This window comes from Trachypithecus francoisi, unplaced genomic scaffold (assembly GCF_009764315.1).
Source record: "Trachypithecus francoisi isolate TF-2019V2 unplaced genomic scaffold, Tfra_2.0 Lachesis_group0, whole genome shotgun sequence".
Classification (NCBI taxonomy): domain Eukaryota; kingdom Metazoa; phylum Chordata; class Mammalia; order Primates; family Cercopithecidae; genus Trachypithecus; species Trachypithecus francoisi.
Genome location: NW_022681453.1, coordinates 145,462,835 through 145,485,650, shown reverse-complemented (window position 1 = coordinate 145,485,650; position 22,816 = coordinate 145,462,835). Strand labels below are relative to the sequence as shown.

At 37.8% G+C, this 22,816-nt stretch overlaps 1 long non-coding RNA gene across 1 annotated transcript in view; it reads right to left on the bottom strand.

Annotated features, from left to right (window-relative positions):
• The window catches only part of LOC117084061, a 198,149-nt gene that overhangs the window by 98,711 nt on the left and 76,622 nt on the right, over nt 1-22,816 (bottom strand). The window lies entirely within an intron of this gene.

Sequence of the window (22,816 nt, the reverse complement as noted above, 5' to 3'; positions counted from 1 at the left end):
TTACGTTGCTAAGGAAACATGATTAGGATCTTAACTGAGCCTGGGTTTACTTCTTCAATCTATGGACCTGTGGCATGAAACTTGCATTCTGTCCCATCCAACTTTGCAAGAAAAAGCTTTTTCTAACTTCTCCACCCAGAAAAGAAGCTTTTCTCTAACGTGCTCTAAAGAGTTGCAGGTGAAAACAAAGGATCTTGATTATTTTTTTCCCTCTAACTTAATTATCTACTATTTTTGTTAAATAATATACCATATTAAAAAGGGATGGTGTTCTCATTTGTCTTCGTTTTCCCACCATCTAACCCAGTGTCAGTCTCTGACTAGATCTGAATACCTACATATATTTGATGAATTAGTGGAATCTGGAAACAATGGAATAATGTACTTGAGTTCAAATCCAAGACTTTGTGCAACTTCAGGGCCTGCCACATACACGAAATGTTATGGAATACCATTTGCACCACCTGGAGTTGTGCAATACTGTTGTACAGCTTTCCATTGACTTCTAATTTTATAATGGTATGCTATGGCATTTTTACAAATGATTATAGCAATTAATAAGTAATAATGAACTTTAAATGCACAATATATCACAATACCTTGTTTATTCTTCACAGTAAGCAAGTAAAAAATTTTATCACTATTTTTAGATGAATTCACTGAGCCTCAGAGGGTTAAAATTACTTCTTGCCTACCATCACATAGTCACTATTTTTTGTGCCAAAATTCAAACACAAGTTAGTCTGATACCAAGACATATGAGCTTATAAATTATATTCTTTTACATAAATAATTGAAAGAATGTCATGATTTTATAGACCTGCAGACTTCTCTATATGATTGAGTCCTAAGGAAACATATTTGCCATAACAATTACTCTATGAGACCAGTAAGTCATACAAATAATCTTTGGGTTAGTAAAATGTTGTGTTATCGTAAACTGTGACACATAAAAACACATATCAACATATTTTGGCTCTGACTTTGGTGAAATAACAAAGTTCTGTAATATTCATTTAAGCTAGTGTTTAACATGAAGGCAAAATAAACAAAACAAATGACCACCTAAAGCCTATCTGATTTTAGCTTAGTGGATATTCATTTAGGTAAAAATATCAAAGGGGGAGAAAAACACAAGGCATCCTGAATTATTTTTATTAAAATAATTTCTATATTTTAAAAATACTCTTTCACATTATGCCATTTGATTTCATCTTGTAACAGGTAAAAAGACTCTGAGAAGACTAGTTATCACTAACGGTGATGGTGCTCATGAGAGGAAACTGATACCAATTCTTGTACACTGATCTGACTCTATATTGAGAACACTATTTCATCAGGAATATTTTTGGATGCTACTGACTATTGAGAACACTGAGCAAATGAAATAGGTTTTCTAAAATGGATTGTTTTATAATAGCAAAGAAGTTTACTAAGAACTGGGGAATTTTACCTACTTAGATTTGGCTGGAAATCTTATACTGATGAAAGCAAAGCTATTGTTATGAAGTTATCTTGCTAACTTTTTATGTCCAGTGAGAGAGTAGAATTAACAAAGGTTACTACTGCTCTAGACTTAGATAATTATTATATCAAAAATTTATTGATGAAACTAAAGCAGTAGGAAGCTGAGGAGAAAAGTATCTTGCCTCCAGGGAGGCAGTTCTAGACCTGGTCTCATATGCATTTTACACTTCAGAGAAACTGATTTCCAGTAGTTTAGGGGACAAGAAAAAATATTGCTATTATCAAATATACTGAGAGGCAAGGTATTTTCCTTAAAATGTAATAGCTATGTATCAGCATAATAAGGATAAACCACAGGGAAAGAAGACATCTAAAGTACGGCTCCTCAGGGATGATGACTTGAGTCAAGGATATGTGGGTGAGTGGAACACATAAAAGGATCAAGGGAAACCCTCACAGGTTTTTCATAGAAATGTTGAAATGTGGAGAAAGCAGAGGTGTGAATGAGTCTTAGAACAAAGAACAACATAAAGGGTATTTACAAATAAGCTAAAAGTTGGAACAATGAAGAAAAGCAAATAGCCCCAGTGTCATGAGAAGGCAAAGTAATATCATACTTCTATTGTGTAGGAATGTATATCCACAGACATAATTCAACTATTTCTGTGAGTGATAGAAAATAAGCATTACTTTTAAATCCGCTTTTGCTCTTGGCTTCTTCATTAAGAAGAATATTCTTAAAACCAAAACTGGGCCGGGCGCGGTGGCTCAAGCCTGTAATCCCAGCACTTTGGGAGGCCGAGACGGGCAGATCACGAGGTCGAGACAGGCGGATCACGAGGTCAGGAGATCGAGACCATCCTGGCTAACACGGTGAAACCTCGTCTCTACTAAAAAAGAAAAAATGCAAAAAACTAGCCGGGCGAGGTGGCGGGCGCCTGTGGTCCCAGCTACTCGGGAGGCTGAGGCAGGAGAATGGTGTAAACCCGGGAGGCGGAGCTTGCAGTGAGCTGAGATCCGGCCACTGCACTCCAGCCCAGGCGACAGAGTGAGACTCCGTCTCAAAAAAAAAAAAAAAAAAAAAAAAAAAAAAAACCAAAACTGGTAGTCATTAGTCATATGGGTTAATGACAGACAGAATTTCAAGTAAGGCTAACTAATCAGGGAAGTAACCTGATATGAATACAAGTTTTAGGTTTGAATATTGATACTTCTCCTTATGAGCTGTGAGATCTTCAGGAACTCATTGGATCTCTCTATGCAACAGCTTCCTTTGCATCGAAATAAAGCATCACCCCCATGATGCCGCGAGAAAAAAAATGAGCTTCCAGTAGGCAAACGCCTGACACGTAGTCCTTGTACACATGCAGCACTCAATTACTTTAACTGTTGTTATTATGAAACTTGGAGTCCTAGAAAACAAAATCGTATCTAATTAATTTTTATATCTCCATTCCCAACTTAAGATCCAAACACTTAGGGCTTAAATAAATATTTGATAAACAAACAAAAATCAAAATAATATCAAAACATTGGACTACTTTAAATGAATTCAAGACCCTGGGTTCTGATTAATTTTACCTCAGGAGTCAAAACCTTAAGATATTATCATAGAATCAACTATTAGTAATTACTGAAGAATTGTGACAAATATGACAAATTTGAGAAATATAGAATAAGGAAATATTCCAATTTTTAACATGAGAAGATCAAATCCAGAAACTGCTGACTAGCAATTTAGAGACTGATTCATAACATAGCTCTAGAGTGAAGCATTGAATACAAGGCCTGTGAGCACCTAATATAGGAAATCATGTTTTCTAAAGTAAGCCAAATACTTGGAGCAAGCAGAAGAAACACTGTACAATTGAATTTTAGGAAAAAAAAAAAAAAGTCTATGGGTGCTTAAACAATAAACAAACATGGTTCATTATTGGTCTTATCAGAAGGGAGTTCTCAAATGCGCCCATACTACTTCTGATTCTCTAGACCTTTCTCCACCCTCAGCTCAAAAAAGCTTTATCGATGATTAAAGCTATACAAAGAGAGACACGATGTGCATGAGAGACGTCAATCACTTTTCCTGGCCGGGCGCGGTGGCTCAAGCCTGTAATCCCAGCACTTTGGGAGGCCGAGACGGGCGGATCACGAGGTCAGGAGATCGAGACCATCCTGGCTAATACGGTGAAACCCCGTCTCTACTAAAAAAAAAAAAAATACAAAAAACTAGCCGGGCGAGGTGGCGGGCGCCTGTAGTCCCAGCTACTCGGGAGGCTGAGGCAGGAGAATGGCGTAAACCCGGGAGGCGGAGCTTGCAGTGAGCTGAGATCTGGCCACTGCACTCCAGCCTGGGCGACAGAGCGAGACTCCATCTCAAAAAAAAAAAAAAAAAAAAAAATCACTTTTCCTATCAGGTTCAGTCCCATTGTGATGGAATTTTCCACATCATATATATAAAATCTCACTTTTCCTGGCCGTGCTCTTAAGAACTCAAAAATCAAGAAGCACCTAAGAGATATAGAGGGTACTCTTGTTTACAAAATTTGTTTCTTTTCTATCAATTTTTCAACCACAAGACATAACTAAGAAGCTGCCACAAAAAGTGCTCAGAGTGGGGGAATTATTCTCAAACTATGTCAGTCAAAAATAGTCATCACATTTTGGGAACACTTAGGCCACAATCATATGTTGTGATTGACCTATTAGTGTTATTTTGTTCTACTTTTAATTGAAACCCATTTCTAGTACTAAGGGTACATGAATCTTTGGCAGAATGAGAGCAATTTCCTGAATTATAAAGTTGGCTGGAACTGAGTAAAAACTGTCTTCTTCAGACACTGTAGGTGCTCTCCATTTTGTCAAGCAAGCTCTCTTTTCTGAACTGGTCTTACTAATCTCCAAACTAAATTAAAAACCAAAAGAAAGAGGTTATGAGGAGACAAATTTCAATTTGTTACAAAGAAGAGTTGACATGAAAAGATGTCCAAAATTTGGCTAGGTGCGGTGGCTCATGCCTGTAATCCCAGCACTTTCAGAAGCTGAAGCGGGCATTCTTCCAAAGTGACATTGAAATAACTATTTTTATGTGAAAATAAATATTTATGGATTATGTTGTAAGATAGTAGGCTTCCTGCTAAGCAGTTTTTAAAGAAAGATTAGCAAATTGTCCATATACTATAGAAATTGTTCCAGAATCAGATAAAAGACTAAATTGGATGACCCATATTTCTTCAAAATAAAAATTAGTTTGTACAATTAAAAATGATTTTATATTCTAATCAATCCACCTGTAAATATGTATTGAATATATATGCTATGTGCATTGCAATAGGTATTAGAATAATATATCATTCTCCACTAAAGTTGCCCATCTCTTACCCTATTAATATTATTAATATTCCATTTAACCAAAGAACTACTTTAGCCAATAAAACGTGAGTATAAGGGATATGCGCCACTTTCGAGCAGACAGAAGTTTCAAAAGAGTCAGCTTGTATATAGTTCGGTGTGTTTGTGTGTGTGTGTGTGTGTGTGTGTGTCTTTGTTTTGGTTTGGTTTAGTTTGCTTTGTTTTCTTTTTACCTTGCCCACAAGAGTAGCAGTATCCCAATTAGAGGCAAAGTCATCATGGGCACCGGAGTGAAGAAAACACATGAATGCCCTGCCATAGGAACAAAAAATAAACCTTTGTTACTATTAGCAATTGAAATTTGGGGGTTATTAGTCACATAGCTTATTGTATCCTGATTGATACAAGTGGAAAACATTGAAGGAATTAAGAAGAATAAAAACTGAGAAGTCAATGTAATCAACATATTTTCTATATGGATATGGATATGAATATGGAAGATACTGAGGTCTTCAAAGGATTAGAAGGCATAAAAATGGTCAGCAAAGATCAGCAATGAGGAGTGGTTGAAGATGACTTAGGTAAATAACATAAGTCTCAAAGGATCACTGGCTTGGTAGAGTAAAAGCAGCATTGACTATGTCAGTTATGATTAGGTTTGGTGGTCAGGGACTGAAAATCCAATAACAGATCAATATTTATTTATCTCTTAAATAGGAGTCTAAACATAAGCATTCCAAGTGAGTCCGAATACTCAATGTATCAAAGACCAAGGCTTCTTCCTTTCTGTTGCTGTGCCATTTGTGGCCTCCATTCCCCACGTCACAGCTATTCCAACTCCACCATCACATCCACCTTCAAGCCAACAGAAAGGAGGGATGGGAAGAAGGGTCAGTTCTCTTCCTTTAAAGACACTTCAGGAAGTTAAATACACTGTTTCTGCTGACACCACCTTAGATACTTAACCCAGTCTCATGCCACCCAATTGTAAGGAATTCTGAGAAATAGCTTTACTCAAGATACCTATGACTCAGCTATAAAGTAGGCATTCTATTAACATAGAAAGAGAAGAGAATGAATGACCAGGTTCAACCAGCAACCTTTAGACATAGACCAAAACTACAGACCAGAATATAAATATGGTTTGGGAGAATGACAGCCTTCCCATCCATTGGTAGAAGCTGCGATGAAGGTGATTTCCTCAAGGAGGAGCCAGTGTCAAGAAGGATCAGTGAGGTAAATGAGGATGAGTAGGTATCTAACAAAGAACAGAAGTTTTACAAAGAGCATATTTGCAATTTTGAGAGGCCAGAGAAAACAGAAGTGGATTGACAAAATCAAAGAAAAAATGGACCGGGCGCAGTGGTTCACGCCTGTAATCCCAGCACTTTGGGAGGCTGAGGTGGGTGGATCACCTGAGGTCGGGAGTTTGAGACCAGCCTGACCAACATGGAGAAATCTCGTCTCTAATAAAAATACAAAATTAGACGGGCATGGTGGTGCATGCCTGCAATCCCAGCTACTCGGGAGGCTGAAGCAGGAGAATTGCTTCAACCTGGGAGGCAGAGGCTGCAGTGAGCTGAGATTGTTCCATTGCACTGCAGCCTGGACAAGAGTGAAACCGTCTCAAAAAAAAAAAAGAAAAAAAAGAAAAAAAAAAGAGAGAGAGAGAACATTTTTAGTAACGGTTGGAGAAAATAGGGCCATGGTTGGGTTAGCTGGCTGCCAGTATGTCAAGATGAAAAGAACCCTTAGATTCAGTTCATCAGGACTTGGCTTCGTCTTGGGAAGACACTGAGAATATAAGAGCTTGTGCATATTTGACAGCATCTCTGCAAAGTGGAGCTACTGGAAGAGAAGGAATAGAGAAATCTGGGACAGCAGAGACAACCCAGTTTATGAAAGGAAGGTGTGTTAGTCTGCTCTCATGCTGCTAATAAAGACATACTTGAGTCTGGATAATTTATAAGGAAAGAGGTTTAATTGACTCACCGTTCCACGTGGCTGGGAGGCCTCACAATCACGGCAGAGGGTGAAGGAGGAGCAAGACGTGTCTTACATGGCAGCAGGCAAGAGGGTGTGGGCAGAGGAACTGCTCTTTTATAAAACCATCAGATCTTGTGAGACATTCACTATCACATGAACAGCACAGGAAAAAACCTGCCCCTATGATTCAGTTACCTCCTATTGAGTTCTGCTCACAATACATGGGAATTATTACAGTTCAATGTGAGGTTTGGGAGGGGACACAGAGACAAGCCATACTATTTTGTCCTTGGACCCTACCAAATCTCATGTCCATTTCACATTTCAAAACACAATCCTGCCTTCCCAGCAGTCCTCTAAAGTCTTAACTCATTTCAGCACTAACTCAAAAGTCCATGGTCCAAAGTGTCATCTGACACAAGACAAGTCACTTCTGCCTATGAGCCTGTAAAATGAAAAGCAAATTAGTTACATCCTAGATACAATGGGGGTACAAGGATTGGGTAGATACACTCATTCCAGAAACTGGTCAAAATGAAGGGGCTATGAACATGATGCAAGTCTGAAATCCAGTGGGGCAGTCAAATCTTAAAGTTCCAAAACAATCTACTTTGACTCCATGTCTCACATCCAGGTCATGCTGATGCATGAGTGGGTTACCATGGTCTTGTGGTCCTGGGGCAGCTCTGCCCCTGTGACTACTTTCACAGGCTCACATTCAGTGTCTGCAGCTTTTCCAGGTGCATGGTGCAAGCTGTCAGTAGATCTACCATTCTTGGGTCTGGAGGATAGTGGCCCTCTTCTCACAGCTCCACTAGGCAGTGCCCCAGTGGGGACTCTATGTGGGGTTCCCACCCCACATTTTCTGGCTGTACTGCCCTAGCAGAGGTTCTCCATGAGGGCTCCACCCCTTATGCACACCTCTGCCTAGACATCCATGCATTACCATACATCCTCTGAAATCTAGGTGGAGGTTCCCAAACCCCAATTCTTGACTTCTGTGCACCTGCAGGCTCAACATCACATGGAAGCTGCCAAGGCTTGGAGCTTTCACCCTTTGAAGACATGGCCCAAGCTGTACCTTGGGCCTTTAAGCCAGAGCACCAAATCCCAAGACTGCCCAAAGCAGCAAGGCCATTTTCCTTCTAGGCCTCCAGGACTGTGATGGGAGGGGCCTCTGTGAAGACCTCTGACATGCCCTGGAGACATTTTCCCCATTGTCTTGGTGATTAACATTTGGATCCTTGTTACTTATGTAAATGTATGCAGCCAGCTCATATTTCTCCTCAGAAAAATGGGGTTTTCTTTTCTACTGCAATATCAGCCAGCAAATTTTCTGAAATTTTATGCTCTGCTTCCCTTTTATACATAAGCTCCAATTTCAAACCATATCTTTGTGAATACAAAACGCTGAATGCTTTTAACACCCCCACCAAGTCACCTCTTGAATGTTTTACCACTTAGAAATTTCTTCTGCCAGATACCCTAAATCATTTTTCACAAGTTCAAAGTTCCACAGATCTCTAGGGCAGGGGCAAAATGCTGTTTGCTAAAACATAGCAAGAGTCACCTTTATTCCAGTCCCAACAAGTTCCTCATCTCAATCTGAGATGAGCAGCATTTGGTCAAAGCCATTTAACAAGTCTCTAGGAAGTTCCAAACTTTCCCACATCTTCCTGTCTTCTTCCAAGCCCTCCAAACTGTTCCAGCCTCTGCCTATTACCTAGTTCCACAGTCACTTCCACATTTTCAGTTATTTTTATAGCAATGCCCCATTTCCCAGTACCAATGTGCTCTATTAGTCTGTTTTCTTTCTTTCTTTTCCTTCCTTCCTTTCTCTTTCTTTCTTTCTTTCTCTCTCTTTCTTTCTTTCTTCTTTCCTTCTTTCTTTTTCTTTCTTTTATTTTCTTTCTTTCTTTTCTTTCTCTCTCTCTCTCTCTCTCTCTCTCTCTCTCTTTTGTTTGTTGAGATGGAGTTTCATTCTTGTCACCCAGGCTGGAGTACAATGGTGCAATCTCAGCTCACTGGAACCTCTGCCTCCTGGGTTCAAGCAATTCCCCTGCCTCAGCCTTCTGAGTAGCTGGGATTACAGGCATCTGCCACCATGCCTAGATAATTTTTGTATTTTTAGTAGAGACAGGGTTTCGCCATGTTGGCAAGGCTGGTCTCAAACTCATGACCTCAGGTGATCCACCTGCCTTAGCCTCCCAAAGTGCTGGCATTACAGGCGTGAGTCACCGTGCCTGGCCCCAGTCTGTTGTCACGCTGCTAATAAAGACATAACTGAGACTGGGTAATTTATAAAGGAAAGAGGTTTAATTGACTCACAGTTCCATATAGATGGGGAGGCCTCACAATCATGATGGAAGGCAAAGGGGAAGCAAGAGATGTCTTACATGGCAGCAGGCAAGAGGGTGTGTGCAAGCGAACTGTGCTTTTATAAAACAATCAAATTTCATGCATCTTATTCACTATCACAAGAACACATGGGAAAAACCCACCCCCATAATTCAATTACCTAAAGCTGAGTCTGAAAGAGACCAAATGAAATCTACAGGCAGGCAGCCCGGGCGGCGCCTTGAGCCTAGTTAGAAGTTGACCCTACAGGCAGACAGCCCGGGCGGCGCCTTGAGCCTAGTTAAAAGTTGATGCCGGACCTAACCGATAATGTTATCTATAGATTTCAGATGTTGTATAGACAAGCAATGTGAAAGTCCCTGTCTTGTTCTTTTTCTGTTCTAATTACTAGTGCTTGCCATATATCTCTCAACTTCCTGAGCCCAGTATAAACATATCCCACCATATGTCTCCCCTCCATATATCCCTCAACTTCCTGGGCTCATCCCACCATATGTCTCCCTACCATATCTTTCAATTCAAAGACTACCATATATCTCAACTTTAGAAGGACACCACCTGGAAAATCCCTGATAAGAAAACAGCCGTTTGTGAGAGCACGGGAACCAATAAAAAAACTGCTAAATGTATAAACTTAAAATGTTAACCATTGTAATGCTGTAACCTAGAGAATTCCCTCGTTCCTCTGCAACTTTACAAGTCCTGTTTACATTAGGCTATAAAAGGCAAGCGCACGCATTGTTCTGGGCCCTCCTGTATGTTGTGGAACGGAGGGACCAAGTTCGAACTTGCATTAAAGATCCTTGCCGCTTGGCTTTGACTCTGGACTCTGGTGGTCTTTTTTCGGGGAACAAACGGTCTGGGCATAACAAGTCCCTCCACAACATGTGGGGATTATTACAAGTCATGGTGAGATTTGGGTGGGGACACAGAGTCAAACCATATCAGAAGGTATAGAGGAATGTTTCAGAAAATTTTGATGAAATTGATAGTTTCCAACAGCATTTGCAAAATCTAGTACCTAATTCTCAAATGTTTGGATAGAGAAAAGGTACTGGCTTTTCCCACTCCCTGTTAGCAAGAACATTCTGTATCAAGATGGGAAAAAAGTAGCATTCAATTGTGTAGCACCTGTGATGGTGATTTATAAACAGATCCAGGCTGAATCACGTGGGTGCCTGCCTCATTTAACAAATGTGTGTATAGTTTTCAATATTTATTTAGAGAGAAAACTAAGTCTCATGTGAGGAAGAAAATGAGAGCTACCGGTGATAGAATTTAAACCCCATTTCTAGCTTGCTTTTTGCTCTTTTGTTACTCTGCTCTTTGGAAAACTTGTGCCTTTCACTGAAGAACACTAAAGTCCTTCAGGTAAAAAATAAAATAAAATAAACTACATTAAAAAAAAAAAAAATGCTCCTGAGAAGGCAATCAGTCATCTTTTATTACTTGAACATACTCATTGAGGTCTCACTGCCTACCCCAAGGACCTACAAAAAATGTTTTCAAACAGAATGCAATGGTCTTCCTAAGAGTAGATCAGGAAAAGAGATTTTTTTTTTTTCCATTCTGCTGCATTTTTCAGTGATATCTGAGCACCCTAATGGACTGGCATCTTAGAGTTTTCCATTAAAACAGACTGCTGATTTGCCTATGAATTTACAGTTTAACTTGGATCCTGGAAACACAAAGAAGAATAACACATAGCTTTGCCCTCAGGGAACTCACAGGTATTCCAAAATGGACTTTGAGAGGTTCATGCCCCCACAGAAATACATAAATTTACTTTTGTTGTATGTTTTGTGAACAACCTAAATTTTCCTGCTCTTTACAAACTATTGTTCTTTAAGCTAATGTTTTATAATAATTATTGATAGATGTCGTGCTAAATTCTATAAGGACAGTTTTATTATTTGATCCCATTATTTCTGATCATTTGCTCATCCATGTTCAGGTTCAGTACATTTTTCCTTCTCAGAATTTCCACACTGTAGCCTTTGCTCCTTTCTAGACAAAAAGAAATTATCCTATTTTCCTCTTCAGAATATTATCATTCAGGTTTGGCATCAACTACTGTAATTTTTGATCATCCCCTTAACTCTCAATAGCAGCTTATATCTGGAAGGTCACTTATGAGCCTCCGCAGACTCCAAAGAGAAATTTATCTATTTGGAAAACAGAGTTTTTCAACATGAGTAAAATGACATTTATAACAATCTTCCGGGAAATATTGTATTGCTCTGAAAGATGGCACTTGTAGAGTTCAGATCTAGGAACATTTTGCTAAATATTCAAAGGCAACTTTACAAGAAGGAATTCATTCATTTTTAAAAATGTGAAACAGAAATAATACCATCTCTAGCTTATTTGGAGAGAGAGGGAAAAAAAACTTCTTTATAGTTATAAGGAGTTGGAACTAATTCTGTTTCTTTGTTTCTAGTTTGCCATATCCTGTCTAATTGTTAGGGTATGCGTACCCTTCTAAATACACTGTTTGCTTTGAATAAGATCTGAGTGAGAAAGAGTTTCAGTTCACAGCCTATGGAATCTATTTGCATCTCCAAGGAAATAGTTGTTTACTACTCTGTTGTCATTTGTTCAGAGCACAACACAGAAGTGAATTGCCATCAATATTCATAGTCCTTGTAGCCGCCAAAGACTCCCTGTGTGATTGTGCTCCATTTAGCTCTAAATCTGTATTCTCATACTGATTTAAACAAGAGAGCTAGGGAAATTTTGAAGTCTTTTGTTCTCAGTCACAGTAATATTTAAATAGTCCACTGGGTATGCAAGTATTGCCGATTCCTTTATTGCTTTGTTATAGTCTACCACAAAAAGATCCACCTTAGGGAAACATCACGCTCTTCTGTTCTTTTTTTTTTTTTTTTTCGTTTCTGATTGTAAAAAGGCTTTACCTCTTCCTTTACTAGCTTAGTTATTATTCAATTTTGTTTTTTAAAGGCATATAGTGGCAGGCATATATAATTATTTTCAAGGATGAGTTACAGCCTCCACTCCTATCCTTGCCCTAGTGTTATTACACTTACTCAGCAGGTAAACCTGAACTTACCTTGATTCTTCTTATTAAACCCCACAAAAGTTTTGGTATGCCTATAATTATTAAGCGAAAATATATAATGAGTTGTGATTGCTGCCAGCAGTGAATCTGTACAGCTCTGCAGTAAACTTGACCCTTGCCTCCTCGGAGGCAAGAATTCGGCTGAGGGGCAGAAGTAAGTTTAAGGCAGAGGGAGAGACTAAGGCAAGTTTTAGAGCAGCAATGAAAGTTTATGAAAAACTTTTAGACCAGGAACGAAAGGATGTAAAGTACACTTGGAAGAAGGCCAAGCAGGGAACTTGAGAGATCCAAGCGCCCTGTTCAGCTCTTGACTTGGGATTTTATATATTGGCATGGTTCCAGGGTTTGCAGGGGGGTTTTTTCTCCCTTGATCCTTCCCTTGAAGCAGGCGTCCACATGTGTAGTAGCCTGTCAGCACTTAGGAGAGGCCACATGCACAGTGTGTTTACTGAAGTTGTGCATATGCTTACTTGAAACATTTCTTCCTTATCAGTCAAGCTTTCCTAGAGGTAGATCATATACCAGTTAAACTACACCATTTTACCTCTTAGTGCACATGCTTGAGCCCACTTGCTCAACTCTTGAGATCTTATTGGGAAGCTACTGATCACCAGCTTCAGGTGTTTTCTAGCTATTAGAGACTGCCTTTCCCCGGCTGCAACCAATTATGATTTTAAAGCGACAGTTTAACAACTGGCTGATTATCACCTGATAGTTGCCTGACATTCCTTGTTGCGGGAGCCCTTCTCCTACCCTGCTCATGTTTGCATAACTACCTTCTCTAACATGATGACCATAAGAACAGAGATAAAAACCTTTTAGGGTATGTTAGGCAGGAATCTAGACCCAACATGGCGGCGTTACCCGGCGTAGAAGGCCTTTTGTTAAAGACTCCCTTCACCCTTGTACACACCCGCAGACTTACATGTGTCAGAGTTCTGGCTGGGCAACCACACTTCCCCATGACCTGCAGCTCACCTGCATTCCACAAGTTCGTAAACAGCAGTTTCAGTTAACAGTGTCCAAAGAGCCCTTCCTCATGACCCTTACTCAACTCCTGCCCTAGTAGTTTCAAGACCCCCCAGGCCCTGTTTGTACAACCAGCTTCCCTACCTCTCGGGCTATAAAAAGCCCCTACCCTTCTCCCTCAGGGCGACTTCCTCGGCCCACACCTTTGGACTGAGGAATCTAGCCCGCAAGCCCTAATAAAAGGCTATTCTCACTGCCATTTGCCTTGTGTCTTCGTTCCTGGTTCACCTCCAGCCACAGTTTACCTTTACAGGGTATATATCAGGTCAATCAGAAGTAAGAGTTCCTCTAAAAATTACATTCTATATATGTACATTATTTTGAAGTGCATATTCAGCAAACTGTAAACATGTATCCAACAAGTAAAAATTTGTTCTGCTCCTCTAATGAGAGAAATAGTTATTAAAGTTTTGCTTTCTTTCCCTTCATTGTGTAATTATTTTAAAATGTGTATATATACACACAATAATTTTTATTTAAATAGAGTTATTAAAATTTCTAATCCCCCTAGATATTTGTAAGCAACACTTTATTTGGAAAATGATACAATACACCGTAGTTAAAACTAAAGAAAATTGACTTGAAATTTAATGGAATAATATAAAGAAGTAATGAGGCTAGATACTAACTGAGGTTCTGGAATATACTTAGAGGGGCTTTTTAAAAAAGGGATTTGTGCTATTTGCCTAGAATGCTTTAGGACATTTAAGCCCAACAATATATGGGGGGGGGAGTAAATAAGAAATTATCTAATATAATTAAAAATTATAGAATAATTTTTATTTCTAAAATATAGAAATAAAAAATTATCTAATATAATCTTTTCAATATATATTTAAAATTCTGGCTCCAGTTCAGATAAAAGTAAACATATGTCACCCTGTCTCTCCTGTTGAGTACAACGAATAACTAAAACAGATATATTGAGCAGCTCTCTGAAGACTCTGAAATGTTAAACGGTATCAGGTAGAATGAAATAAGGAAATGAGTACTCAAAGCAAGACCAATTTAAGAGGGAGTTTCTTGTTTTTTGCCTCTGGTACCTCCCACAGTGGAATGAAAAGTATCACAAAGTTCAAAATTCTGGACTGAGTGTAGGCAGAAAGCTGTAAAAGAAGACCTCAATTTCTAGTCTCAGGCAGGAAAAGGAGTCCCTAGGGTCAGTTTCTGGGGAAAGTATAAAAATTTGACTATTTTGCTTTTTGTTTTTTCCATCCCAGACCCAAGAAAATCTATGGCAGTACTGTCACAGAGGTGATAACAATAACAGTGGTAGCTGGGCAGGCATTTAAAACTCTACGGGAATGCAACCCTTCCCTCTGACAAGAGAGGCCGTGGTCCTAAGAATGTGAGGGAATATCCCAATTATTTCTTTCTCTATATACCCTGCTACTTAGCTTCAGTGGCAGACACAGTTGTGGAATGTTCATAGCAGAGAGGGAAAACTAAAGCCCTATCCTTCTAGACAGAAGAGCAGAATCAGGGCCTTTCAGAACCAAAAAGTGTCACAAAGACTGTAAAGAGGAGAGAATTCAAGAAAGCAATTCCATAAAGTTGTGTCTGAATTGTGGGTCTCCCCTATGAGCTACATAAGCATGAATATAAACCTAATGAAAGACTCTGAGAATTGATAGGTAGGCCATCCCCAAGGTCTCAGTGAGGAGTGGAAAAATACTGAATATCAGAGGTCAGAAAAGTCAGGAAACTCCCCTTAATGCTAAAACAACAAGGTTATCTGGAAAGTCCCTAGCAGGGCAAGTGGCCGTTTGTGGTTTGGTCAAAGGGCGGGAACCAATGAACAACTGACTAATGTTTAACTTTAAATGTCAGCCAATTGTAAACCTACAACTGTAAAAATCCCCAGTGACTCTGTAACTTGCTGTAACTTGTTTGTGTCTGACTATAAAAGACGGCTGAACACCGAGCTCGGGGTCTCTCCCTAGGATCGGATACCTAGCTGGAGGGAACCGAGTTCGAACTCGAAATAAAGCGATCCCTGCCGCTTGGCTTTGTCTCTGGACTCTGGTGGTTGCTTTCGGGTCATCGCGGGCCTGGGCATTACATCAGACTGTGGCTTCTGAATGGCAACACACGGGAGACAACCAAAAAATACTGCAAACTCTGAAAATTGAACCTACTTAGAACCATTGCTTACAGAAAGTGGTTTGGTACTTTTAGCTTAAATCTCCAAGTCTATGAACATCTCTCTCTCTCTCTTTTCAATAATTTCCATAAGAATTATATAAGACCCAGAGTCTCATAACACAGTATATTAAGTAACCAAAATGCAGTCCAAAACTAGTCAGCATAAGTAGAAGCAGGAATCAACAGATGCCAATCCTGTCATGATCCAGATGTTGGAATTAACTGAAAAAACTTTAAAGAAGCTATTATAGTCAAGCTTCAAGAATTAAAGGTGAGGCCAGACGCGGTGGCTCACGCCTGTAATCCCAGCACTTTGGGAGGCTGAGGCAAGCAGATCACGAGGTCAGGAGATCAAGATCATCCTGGCTAACATGGTGAAACCCTGTCTCTACCAAAAATATAAAAAAATTAGCCGGGCGTGGTGGCGGGCACCTGTAGTCCCAGCTACTCCGGAGGCTGAGGCAGGAGAATGATGTGAACCCAGGAGGTGGAGCTTACAGTGAGCCGAGATCGCCACTGCACTCCAGCCTGGGACACAGAGCGAGACTCTATCTCAAGAAAAAAAAGAAAAAAGATTCAGGTGTACCTTTTTACGAGTGGTTCCTCTGGAGAAACTGGCTTGACCAATTCAGTGGAGATCTATTACCACAGGTAGGTTTCCTCAAGGCTGATGTATAAAAACTAAAAAAAAATTTCCTGGAAAGACCCAATAGCAGAGTAAAGAAGACAAAGAGTCAGTGAATTTGAAGACAGTTTAGTAGAAATTATCCACTCAGAAAAATAAAAAGAAAAAAAATTGAAAAAATTAAACAGAAGTTCATGGATCTGTCAGACAACAGCAACTGGCAGAATATGTGTTTGGTTATAGTGCCAGAGGAAAGAAGAAAACAAAATGTAGGGGGAAAAAGTGAAGAAATCATGGCTGAAAACGTAACTGAATTTGGTTAAGTAGATAAACTTGCAGATTCAAGAAGCTCAGCTAACCTCAACTAAAATAAACACAAATAAATCCATGCCCAGAAATACCACAATCAAATTTCTGAAAATTAACAACAAAGAAATCTTAAAGCCAGAAATAAATGACATATGATTTATAGGAGACAATGATTTAAATGACAATGGACTTCTCATTAGAAACCATGGAGTCCAAGGGTACTGGGATAATATTTTTAAAGTAAAAGAACTATCAATATTCAGAGAAAACAATATGTAAGAATAAAGGTGAGATAAGCACATTCTCAGATACAGGAGGCCTAAGATAATTTGCTACCAGTATATCTGCTCCAAAAAAATGGTAAGGGAGTATCTTGAGAGAGAAAAAATATGATACTAGAGGGAAAGTGATAACTTTAAGGATGAAAGAACCATAGAAATGGTAACTATCTGTGTAGATAGACTATTTTTCCTCTTCTGAGTTCTTTAAAATATACGATGGTTGAAAGCAAACAATTATAACCTTACCAGTATTAAAAGGTAAGTTTCTCGACGTGATAAAGAGGCACTTACGAAAAATCTACAGTTAACATACTCAATGTTGAGAAACCTAAAGACTTTCCCCCTTAAAATCTAGAACAAGACAAGGATGTCTGCTTTCAACACTGCTATTGAACATTGTGCTGTAAGTTTTAGCCAGAGCAATTAGACAAAAAGTAAAAGGCATTCAAATTGGAAAAAAAGAAGTAAAATTATGTCTATTCACAGAACTGACCCTATATAGGGGAAATCCCAAAAGAATCCACAGAAATTACAAGAGCTAATAAATAAATACCTCAAAGTCACAAAATACAAGATCAACACACAAAAATCAGTTGTTTCTATACACCATCCATGAGAAACCTGAAAAGTAAATTAAGAAAACAATTCATTTACAATAGCATTTAAAACAACAAAACACCTAACAATAAATTGAACCAAGGAGGTGAAAGACTTGTACACTGAAAACTGCAAAACATTGTGAAAGGAATACATGGAAAGATAACCTATGTTCATCAACTGAAAAACTTAATGTTGTTAAGATTTCAATACTACTCAAAGGAATCTACAGATTAAATGCAATTCCTATCAAAATTTCAGCAGCCTTTTTGTACAGAAATAGAAAAATTGATTCTCAAATTAACATGGAATGTAAATGGTCCATATTACAATACAAGTGGTACATACACACAATAATCAAAACAGTGCACTATTGACATACACATATAAATATAGAAATATAGACAAATGGAATAGAACTGAGAGTCCAAAAATAAATCCATGCATGTATTACCAACTGAATTTGACAAGGGTGCAGATTTCTTTCCATTGGGAAAGAATTGTCTCTTCAACAGGTGATACTGAAGCAACTGAATATCTGCAGTCAAAACAATGAAGTCATTTGAAGTTATTTGAATGAAATTCTACTCAACATTATATACAAAAATTAATTTAAAACGAATGAAAACCTAAACATGGAGGAAAATCTTCATGAATTTGGAATTGACAATTGATTCTTAGGTATGACGGTAAAAATAAGCAACAAAAGAAAAACATAGATAAGTTGGACTTCATCAAAATTAGAAAATTTTGTGTCTTAAAGGAAATTATCAAGAAAGTGAGAAGACAACAAACAGAATGAGAGAAAATTTTTGCAAACCATATATCTCATAATAGCTTATTATCCAGAATATATAAATAACAACAACTCAACAACAAATAAACAATCCAATCCAAGGATTGGCAAAAGATTTGAATAGGCATTTCTCCAAAGATATGTAAATGGTCAATAAACCGGTGAAAAGATGGTCAACATCATTAGTCATTAGAGAAATGCTAAAAAACCACAGTGAAATACCATTTCATATCAACTGGCATGGTTATCATCAAAACAACTGGAAAATAACAAATTTAATATATAAGAAATTTCTACAATTTAATAATAGGACAACACCAATTATTATTATTATTATTATTATTATTATTATTTTGAGACAGAGTCTTGTTCTTGTTGCCCAGGCTGGAGTGCAATGGCACAATCTCGGCTCACTGCAACCTCCACCTCCCAGGTTCAAGCGATTCTCCTGCCTCAGCCTCCCAAGTAGCTGGGATTACAGGCGCACACCACCACACCCAGCTAATTTTTTGTATTTTTAGTAGAGATGGGGTTTCACCATGTTGACCAGGCTGGTCTTGAACCCCTGGTGATCCACCCACCTCGGCTTCCCAAAGTGCTGGGATTACAGGTGTGAGCCACAGCACCTGGCCCAACAATACAATTTTTTTAAATGGACAAAGGACTTTAGACACTTCTCCAAATAATATATACAAATGGCCAATGAGTGTTATGAAAAGATGCTCAAAATCGTTGTTCATAGGAATATGCAAATCAAAGCCGCAAAGGGATATTGCCTTATCCTCAGTGAATGGTGATCACTAAAAATACAATTACAAGTATTGGACAAGATGTGGAGAAATCAGAACCTTCATACATTGCTAGTGGAAATGCAAAATTGTGCAGCTGCTTTGACAAACTGTTTAGTCATTCCTGAAAATGTTATACATAAAGTCACCCATATGACTCAGAGAGTTTACTCCCAAGTGATTAAATGAAAACATAGATTCTTACAAAAAGCTATAAACAATGTTTACAGCAATATTTCCTAATAGTCAAAAACCGAAAACAATTCAAATGTTAATCAACTGATTTATACATAAATAAAATTTAGAATGTCTATACATTGTACATAATTTGGAAATAAAAAGAAATGAATACTGATATATGCTACCGCATAACTGACCCTTGAAAGCATTTTGCTAAGTAAAAGGATCAAATCACAAAAGCCACACATTTTATTGTCCCATTTATTTGAAACTCAGTATAAGCAAATCCACAGAGACCCAAAGTCAATAAAAGTTTGTTTAGGAGTGAGAGTGGGAGTGGGAAGAGGAGATGGGAATTGATTGCTTAAGGCTTTTGGTATAGGGTTTCTTTTACAAGGGATGAAAAGTTTCTAAATATTTATTCTCTTGTTTAAATAAATACTAAATTTTCAAAAAATTTAAAATGCAATTTCAACTTTTATTTTAGATTTAGGGGATACATGTGCAGGTTTGTCACATAGGTATATTGTGTGATGCTGACCTTTGGAATATGAGTATTTCTGTTACCCAAGTAGTAAGCATAATACCCAATAGTTAGGTTTTCAAACTTTGTCCTCCTCTTTCCCTCCCCATCTAGTAGTCCCTAGTGTCTATTGTTGCCATCTTTATGTCCATGAGTACCCAATGTGTAACTCTCACTTATAAGAGAGAACACGCAGTATCTGACATTCTGGTCCTGCATTAATTCATGATGTTGAGTATTTTTTCATATGTCTGTTGGCTGCATGTATGTCTTCTTTTGAGAAGTGTTCACATCCTTTGCCCACTATTGAACAGAGTTTTGTTTTTTGCTTGTTTAATTATTTAAGATCCTTATAGATTCTGGGTATCAGACCTTTGTTGGATGACTACTTTGTGAATATTTTCTCCCATTCTGTACATTGTGTTTACTCTGTTGATAGTTTCTTTTGCTGTGCAGAAACTCTTTAGTTTAAGAAAATCTCACGCATCAATTTTTGGTTTTGTTGCATTTGCTTTTGAGAACTTAGTCATAAATTATTTCCCAAGACCAGTGTTCATGATGGTGTTTCCTAGGTTTTCTTCTAGGATTCCTATAGTTTGAAGTCTTACATTTAAATATTTTATCACTCATTTTGAGTTAATTTTTATATATGATAAAATGTAGGGGTCCAATTTCATCCTTCTTTGTATGACTAGTCAGCTATCCTACTACCATTTATTGAATAGGGAGTCCTTTTGCCATTCCTTATTTTTGGTGACTTTGTTGAAGATCAAATAGCTGTAGGTGTGTGACCTTATTTCCTGATTCTCTATTCTGTTTCACTGGTCTATGTGTCTGTTTTTGTACCAGTATCATGCTGTTTTGGTTACTGTAGCCTTAAAGTATAGTTTGAAGTTGGATAATGTGATGCATCTGGCTTTGTTCTTTTGTTAAGGATTGCTTTGGCTATTCAAGCACATTTTTGGTTTCATATTAATTTTAGAATAGTTGTTTTTTTAATACTGTGAAAAAAATAATATTGGCAGTTTGGTAGGAATAGTGTTGAATCTATAGATTGCTTTGGACAGCATAGCCATTTTCACAATTTTGATTCTTCCAATCCATGAGCGTGGAATGCTTTTCAATTTGTTTGTGCTATTTATGATGTCTTTCAGTAGTGTTTTGTAGATTTTCTTGCAGAGATGTTTCACCTTCTTAGTTATAGATATATATATTCCTAGGTATTTTATTTTTCTGGTGGCTATTGTAGATGGGATGAGTTCTTGATTTGGCTCTCAGCTTGAATATTATTGGTGCATAGAAATGCTACAGATTTTGACATTGGTTTTGTATCCTGAAACTTTACTGAAGTTGTCTATTAGTTCAAGGAACCTTTTGGTGGAGTCTTTAGGGTTTTGTAGGTATAGAACCATATCGTCCATGAAGAAAGATAGTTTGACTTCTTCTTTTCCTATTTTGACACCATTTTTTTTTTCTCTTGCCTGATTTTTCTGGCTAGGACTCCCAAAATGTTCTAAAATTAGGCTGTAGTGATAGCAACACAGCTAAGTGCATAATCTTAAAACTTTACATTGGGGGCTGGGCTGGTGGTTCAGGCCTATAATCACACTGCATTGAGAGGCCAAGGCAGGAGGATCATTTCAGACTGGGAGTTTGAGACTAGCCTGAGCAACATAACAAGACTCCATCTCTACAAAACTTTTTTTTTTTTTTTTTTTAATAGCCTGCATGGTGGCATATACCTGTAGTCCTAGCTACTTGAGAGGCTGAGGCATGAGGATCACTTAGCCCAGGAATTTGAGGCTGCAGTGACCTTGATCATTCCACTATACTCTAGGCTGTGTAACAGAGTGAGGACCCCATCTCTAAACAAAACAAAACAAAACAAAACAAAAAAGAACAGCAACAAAACAGAGACATCATTTCTTGCTGAACTGAAATGTTAACTTCTGTTATACACTAAATTCATAAATACTCTAGTGATGGAGTACAGGAAAATGCTACCCGAAAATATGACGCCTTGGAAACAGAAAACAGCAGAAGCAGGAAGACCATTCCCACCTTCCCTATCTCCAGAAACAAAACAACAATGAAAACTTAAATTGTACACTGTAAATGGGTGAGTTTTATGTTAATTATATCTTAATACAGCTATTTAAAACAAAACTGTTAGTCTACTCTAAGAATAAACTAAATGAATTCTGTCTCCTGAAAGCTTTAAAACCATCAGCCTCTACATTATGCCCTTTACTTGGAATTTCTAATTCTAACAAAGCCTGTTTACTTTCAGAATAACCCCAAATTCTAAATTATATAAGTCAAACTTAATGAGTTGTTAATTTTAAAATTAACATAGAATCTTTAATACTGAAGTCACAAAGAGTGAACATGAAAATGATATTTAACAAAAAAAAGTCTTAAGTGATGTTTCAAATGGTCTATCAACATTGTAACCAGACAACAATTATTTTGCAGTAAAAGTGTTCATGAAAAAAAATTACTTGTAATACAGACTTCCAGGAAGAGGAAAAGTACAAAGAAACCTAGAATACAGAATAAAAGTCTAACATCATGGACCAGTCTTGCCCATTAGAATAGGCACCCAATATATGCAAATGACTGGCTTTGGAGATAAATTTAAGCTCATAAATGACACAGTCTTTCTTTGATTCAACAAGCCACATCAGCATGTATCATTCTTACAGAATGTTAGTGAATGAAAGAAATATCAACCATACAATGACAATGTTTATAGATTTTTTTTTAAAAAAGCCACTTACCCCATTAAAGATTACAGAACCTACAAAATTCAAAGAGCTGGTTTAGAGTAGAATCAAGGGCTCCTGAATAATACTTGTCTATTTTCTTTCAACCAGTCTCATGTTGCCTAATTTGTTAAGTCCACTGGGTAGAAAATGAATGTAACTAAACCTTAGTATAACTTTAGAATTGACCCTGTCAGCTATTTTTTTCATTGTGTGCAGCTGCTTAAATGGATTGTCTTCAGCAAAAAGCAATGTAAGTAATTGCATAGCATAAAAGTAAATGTTAAATTATAATTAAATTATTCTGCAAGCCTATCACACTAAGTTTATGGCCATTTCATCATACTGCAGCAGCACACAGAACAACAATTAGAGAGAAAAAAATGTTTTAAATTGAGATCGCAACTTTCTGATAACTTGTCTCCTTGAAGGCATCTCCTAACATTATGTCATTACTTTTCATTTTAGTTTTTCAACTGTCAGCTTTTCTTTCATATATACATTTATTGCAAACCTTTTTCCTTGAGCAGATAGCCAAAC